Source organism: Capricornis sumatraensis, chromosome 8, assembly GCF_032405125.1.
Source record: "Capricornis sumatraensis isolate serow.1 chromosome 8, serow.2, whole genome shotgun sequence".
In the NCBI taxonomy this organism is placed as follows: Eukaryota; Metazoa; Chordata; class Mammalia; order Artiodactyla; family Bovidae; genus Capricornis; species Capricornis sumatraensis.
The window spans coordinates 81,002,846-81,009,519 of NC_091076.1; the positions used below are offsets into that span (position 1 = coordinate 81,002,846).

The window sequence follows — 6,674 nt, forward strand, 5'->3', positions numbered from 1 at the left end:
GTTTAACTGTGGCGGGCCTGTCCTGTTCTTCAGTAGCAATGAAGCAGCAGGCTGATAGAGTTGTGTGTGCATGTGTGTGTGTCTAATGCTAAGTTGCTTCTGTTGTGTCTGACTCTTTATGACCCCAAGGACTGTAGTATGTCTAATAAAGCTTTTATTTTACGGCAGTTTCAGATTTACAGAAAAGCTTCAGAAACAGTGCAGAGGGTTCCCACGTACCCCACACCCAGTGACTTCCAGTAACCTCTGACCTACGTAGGATGTATTTGTTATAATCGATGAGCTGAGGTGAGAAAACTGTGGTCATGAGCAGGGCCTCGGCAGGCAGGGTGAGGACGGAGCACCCCAGGAGAAGGCAGGGTATGTGGAGAGCCAGGAAGTGGGCCTGAGCGGGGTGAGCTCAGAGTAACGGGGAGCCCAGTGGGGCTGGGTGTAGGCTGACGGGGGAGGCTTTTCATGCAATAGGCAATTGTTCCGGGCACACAGGTGTGGCTTTTTTCCAAAGGGCTCTAACCCACATCCCCGACTTCTTCCTTGTCTCTTTTCTGACGTGGGGAAGGAGATGCCCTTTGCTGGACCCACCCTGAGAATGTGCTCTGTATTGCTTCTCGGCCTTTTGGCTAAGATCAAGTGTAGAATGTGCTCTGTAGGAGGTTTCCTACATGGACACACTCAGGTCTCACCTGTCTCCATAATCAGGAACCCAGGCTATTTCTCTCTTACCACAGAGGTCTGTGGGATTTATGGGGTTAATAAAGGATGCAGCTTTTACACTTTTTAGAAATCACAAAGTCCCCCAGATGCACCATCCTACCAACATTATATTACAGTTGCTAAAAATACCCCACGACCACGGGTGAGCTCAGAGCAACAGATAGCCCACAGACTAATTTCATCCTTGGCAGAAGGCCACGCAGCCTCCAGACAGGATCAGAATCAAACTGGGGGCTGCTAAATATAGAAATATAAATTTGGGTTTGTTTGGAATCATTTGAAAACTGAAAGAACACATAAGGCCGTGATCAAGCCTGGTAGCGTCTTCCAAAGGCAGAGCTCACCTTAGTGTCGGTTGGTCCTGCACCCCCAGCCCCATTCTCGGCCCCTCAGTGGAAATATGAGGCCAGTCTCTGTGTCTGAAGTTGCAGCAGACTCTTGAAGCAGTCCGGGCTGGATATAGACGTGATACCGTCATCTACTCCCAGGGGCTGCGCTGGGGCCTTGGAGGCCAACTGACTTCAGAGGTGACTTCACACTCCTCAGAGACCCTGGGCTGTCTGACCTCGTGTGTCTGCCCCTTTCCCATCCAGACGGAGGACAAGGGTCTGTCACTTCCCCTTGAAGTTTCACCCAGCACTGGGGTCCCACTGGGCAGGGCAGGACTGACTGGGAAAAGGAAGAGAGCTTCCTTGCAAGCATCCTGTCCTGCGTGTCTCTCTTGTTCAGTGTTTCTGGTGAGAAGGTTCCTCAGAGCACAAACACACCTGCCCAGAGGAGCTTTGGATAGGTGGCAATGCAGGTGAAAGATGGCTAGGTCAGGGGAGGAGAGTGGGGGGCTCACTCATGGTCCTGTTTGGGCACCCTCTCTAGATCCATCCCCGAGGAAGTCAGCACCATCAAGGTAAAGGGCTCTGGACAACATGCCAGCACAACCGGCCAGTTTAACCGGCCCGGAGTTTCTCAAGTGGCTTCAGGGCACACACACGTCTATCCTCTGGCTGCCTCCCTCACCTCGCTCAGGACCACTGTCCTTGCCCATGTGCTTCTCTCTCTCCAGCCCTTTGTCCTTCAGATACCCCTGATCCTGCATCTCTGGACCCTTGCCTTCTGCCCCCTGGGAAGCTGTTTCATCTGGTGCCTTTACAGCCTTCCTTGTTTCACTTAGAGGTCAGTTCAAATGTCACCTGCTCTGAGAAGCTTTCCTGAAGCCATTCTACAACTGCTCTTTTAAATTTGATACCATCTCCCTGCTTTATCTCCTTTGATTTAACTCATTACTACCTATTATAGATCACATCACACCATATTATGTCTTTGTTGTTATCTATTTTCCCGATGATTCAGAGCTGAAAAGCAACTCAGAAGAGCTGCCCGCCCCCCAACGTGGGGAGATTGTAGAAATACCACCATCAATTAATAGAGCATGGATGTTCATTTTTATGCACAAGAAAACAACCCAGTCTTATGTGTAACTAAGCTTAAAAGAATGCCTCATAATAAGTATGACAACCATTCTCAAAAAGAGTGCATAAGAAGGCATAGCGTCAAAATTCCACGGGCAAAAATTTGTATTTCTTTGAATCAAGATTGCCGTAAGAAATATCAGCAGCCTCAGATATGCAGATGATGCCACTCTAATGGCAGAAAGTGAAGAGAGACTAAAAAGAGCCTCTTGATGAGGGTGAAAGAGGAGAGTGGAAAAGCTTGCTTAAAGCTCAACATTCAAAAAACTAAGATCATGGCATCTGGTCTCATCACTTCATGGCAAACACAAGGGGAAAATGTGGAAGCAGTGACAGAGTTTATTTTTTGGGACTCTAAAATCACTGCAGATGGTGACTGCAGCCATGAAATTAAAAGATGCTTGCTCTTTGGAAGGAAAGCTATGACAAACCTAGACAGTGCATTGAAAAGCAGAGACATCACTTTGCTGACAAAAGTCCATATAGTCAAAGCTGTGGTTTTTCCAGTAGTCATGTACGGATGTGAGAGTCGCACCATAAAGAAGGTTGAGCGCTGAAAAACTGATGCTTTCAAGCTGGGGTGCTGGAGAAGACCACAACATTTTGAGTCCCTTGGACTACAGGGAGATCAAACCAGTCAATCATAAAAGAAATCAACCCTACATATTCATTGGAAGGGTTGATGCTGAAGCTCCAATACTTTGGCCACCTGATGTGAAGAGCCAACTCATTGGAAAAGACTCTGATGCTGGGAAAGACTGAAGGCAAAAGGAGAAAGGGGCAACAGAAAATGAGATGGTTAGATAACATCACCGAATCAATGGACATGAATTTGACAAGCTCCAGGAGACGGTGAAGAACAGAGGAGCCTGGCGTGTTGCAGTCCATGGGGTTGTGAAGAGTCAAACACGACTGAGCAACTGAACAACAACAAAGTTATGGAAAAGAATCCAGAATCAGTGAGAGCTTGGATCTGATGGAGTACGATGAGCACAGTGAGCGTGAAAGTCTGAGAGTGGAGCAGCCCCGGGTGATGGGGACAAGTGGTGGGGGCCCCAGGGTCATGGGGGGAGGCTGGGAGTCCTGCAGGAGCAGAAGTCACTCAGGAAGGGGCTGCTCCTCCCCGCTGGGCTCCTCTCCTCAACGGCACTGCACTGCCATCGTAACAGCCCTCGGGGCCACTTAAGTGTAAGAATTACTTTGCTACCGACATTGAGAAAAAACACATGGCAGATAGACCCAATTCCCGCTCTCCAAATTACCCCAAACAAACAGAAGAATGTTTGAGGCCCCCGAGGGATATATAGGGAAAAGAAAAAGGCAAGTGCGAGCTAACAGCTGTGGCTGGGGAGGTGGGGGAGCCGTCTGACCAGACGTTGCTGCATTCTCTCTCCAGGTCAAGCAGAAACTGCAAGCAGTAAATGCAACTGTCCCAATTTGTTTTCTCATGAAAATGTCAGCTTGAGCTCTTGAAGGAATCCTTTTCTTATGGCCCAAGCAAAGAAACCTTTTTTTATTGTGTGGCCCCTCAGGACAGAAGAGGCTTTTTGATCCTGTTCCATGTTTCCAGATTGCTGGTATCCTTCAGATTGGCTTACCCAGGGGGCTGATATAAATTTTTAGGTGGAGAAGCACGATGCTGACACATTTGTTTGGTTTAAGCCAGAGCTGTCTCCAGGGCCCAGGAGGGATGGGCTTCTTGGCTTCCCCTCCGCCTGCCCCCCAGGTGAGACCCATGGCCGCAAATGGCCCTTTCTTGGCAAGACAGTTTAATGGCGTGGGGCATGAAGGGGATATGGCTGCATAATTCTTGTTAATAAATGTCTTATTTAGTTACCTCATGTTAATTATTCACTAAGCAGAGGCAGTTGTAACTTGGAGCTCTGGTTTGAATGCTCCTTGAGCTTTTTCTTTCTCCCTTCCCTCCCCGCTCCTTCCCCTCCCCACCCCTCTGGACAGCTCTTCTCCAGAGAAGAGAGCCCAGACCATCGTCTGGCTCCGGAGAGAACCAGCAGCTATTACAGCTGGACAGGATGCCAGAGATCACAGAGTCGGGTGATTTCCAAACCACTTGGAGGACTCTGAGGGTTTTCATGCTCAGCCTCTGGGATGGGATGGCATGGCTGGGTGGGCAAGGCCCCTGCCTCTCTGGTTCAGCTCCTGTGCCCTGATCCCGGTTCCCTTTGCACGTGTGCAATTTCGGGAGCAGGTTTTGTAAGGAGAAAAAGATTAGAATCCCGGGAAGGTCTAAAAACCACTGATGCAAATCAGGCCTCTCATTTACAGGTGAGGATGCTGAAGTCCAGAAAGGTAGAGTGATTTTCCTGGGTTGCACAGCTTCTTAGTAAGGGAGTCTGGACTAGGAGGCCTGTCCTCTCCCGGTTGCATGGCTTGGCATGGAGAGAGGAACCCAGAGAAAAGAGAGAAGGTGGGAAGGAGGAAGGTGATCAAATGTCCCTGTCTCTCTTCTGGCATGCAGAGCAAAATGTCTTCTTGAAACACCTCTCTGGCTACAGGCAGTGGTGTCTCTGTGCTTGCTGAGAACAACAGTGCAAAAGTGACCTGGCTCTGTGATCTAATTACTGAGTGAGCACAGGCAGTGCCTGCTCTTGAGGCTTCAGGGTTTGTGGTGTCAGACCTGAGCTGGCTGCCAATTTCACTGTGAATGCAGTTCTCTATTTAAAAGAAAATGTATTGTTATTTTGGGGGTGGATTTCTGGGAAATATTTATGAAAATGGACACCAATTTTACCATATTTCCCAGTAGAATGAATTTAGTTTTTGAGATGGGGTTATATTTAGGTCTATTGACTTAGGGTAAGTTTTACAGTAAAAAATTAGACGTAAATAAAAATGTTCAGTATATTTTTGAAATCATTGCCTTTGTTACTCTTATTAAAACAAAACAGAATTTTCAAGAGTTAATAGAATTCTGTGGTTAGAGACTCTGGAAACTCACCTCTGCTCCTTGATAGCTGTGTGTGTTAAGTCACTTCAGTCATGTCTGACTCTTTGCGACTTCATGGACTGTAGCCCACCAGGCTCCTCTTTCCATGGGATTTTCCAGGCGAGAATACTGGAGTGGGTTGGCATTTCTTTCTCCAGGGGATCTTCCTGACCCAGGGATTTAGCCCGGGTCTCTTACATCTCCTACTGGAGTGTGGGTTCTTAACCACTAGCGCCATTTGGGAAACCTCTGGATAGCTGTGTGACGTTGAGCAAATCACTTAACCTCTCTGAGCCTTGAACATCCCCCTCTGTAAAATAGTGATAACAATAACTTCCCTTGTGTGCACTGACTGTGTTAATACATAAAGCCTTTACAACAGCACCCAGTGGGATTCACTGCGCTTCATGAATCTCTCAACAATTTTAGAAGATTTTTGGTCTATATTTTAAATATTGTCTCTTCCCCATTCCACTGGGCCTTTTCCAAGACTCATAGCATGCCTTTTATGTTTCCATTTCTTTGTCTTTAGAAGGTCTTCTGGATAATGTCTTTGGTTCCATCCTTCAGCTCACTGAGATTCTGATGTACTCCATCCAATATGCTTTGTAACCCATTTGCGATGGAGACCACTAGCTGTATGCAATAAATTATTCTCTCCTTCTTTTGTGTTAATAGGACTGTGATTGGACACCTGCCTCCTCAGCTCTGCGGCATTTCCCAGACAGCTTAGAGTTGGTGTGGCTGGGTCATTAAGCTACATTCAGTTGATGTCAGTGGATGTGGTGCAGACAAGGGGCATGTCTCTTCCACAGCCTGTCTCCTCTTGGTAAGATGAAAAGTGTGTAAAGCTCCACGGTCCATAAACTCATGACTTACAATGGGATTAGTTTAAAAATGGAGGGAAAAGCATTTTGACCCTTTATAGCAGTTCAGCCTTGTCACAATACCTAAGCATGTAATCATTTTCCAAGTCGTTCATTTTCTGGGGGGAGGAGGTATTTTATAGAGGTAATAGTTTAAAAAGGATTGGAAGAAGAAGCTATTCTGTCCTCTGTGCCCATGACCAGATGATGTTAATGTCTTAGGGGATGGATGAGAAGCAAGATGGAGGGGACCGGTGACCCTGAACAACTGCATGGAGCAGAGCTGCCTCCCAACATGAAATGCTCAACTCAGTCTATGACAGCAGAGCAAAATGCACCCTCCTCTTTTTTAATGGATTGAATTATTATTGCCAGATCTCTTCCTGTGGCTGTTGAGCCTTACCCAGTGCATGCCCATCATGTTTTTCATTCTAGTGAGTCTGCATTTGACTTCTTGAAATTATGTTTTGTTCTTTTTTCAAATCTCTTTGGTCGTTGTGTTTTTTTTTTTTTAAATAGGTTCTCATTCCTTGATCATGTTTGAAAGCCTCTGTTATCTTTTAATCTTTCAACATTTGCTGAAATAAAGTCTTCAGCATCAAGATACAGCAGATACAAACTTTCAGACAGGTGAAATATCACCAGATGCCGGTACTGATCAGGAATTTCTGAGAACTTGTT

The 6,674-nt window shown here is 46.7% G+C and overlaps 1 non-coding gene across 1 annotated transcript; it reads left to right on the forward strand.

Annotated features, from left to right (window-relative positions):
* Positions 1–600: 600 nt before the first annotated feature.
* On the forward strand, positions 601–795 carry LOC138084957 (U2 spliceosomal RNA). Its single transcript, XR_011145347.1, has one exon. It is a non-coding gene; the product is annotated as a U2 spliceosomal RNA (small nuclear RNA).
* The last annotated feature ends 5,879 nt before the right edge of the window (positions 796–6,674 follow it).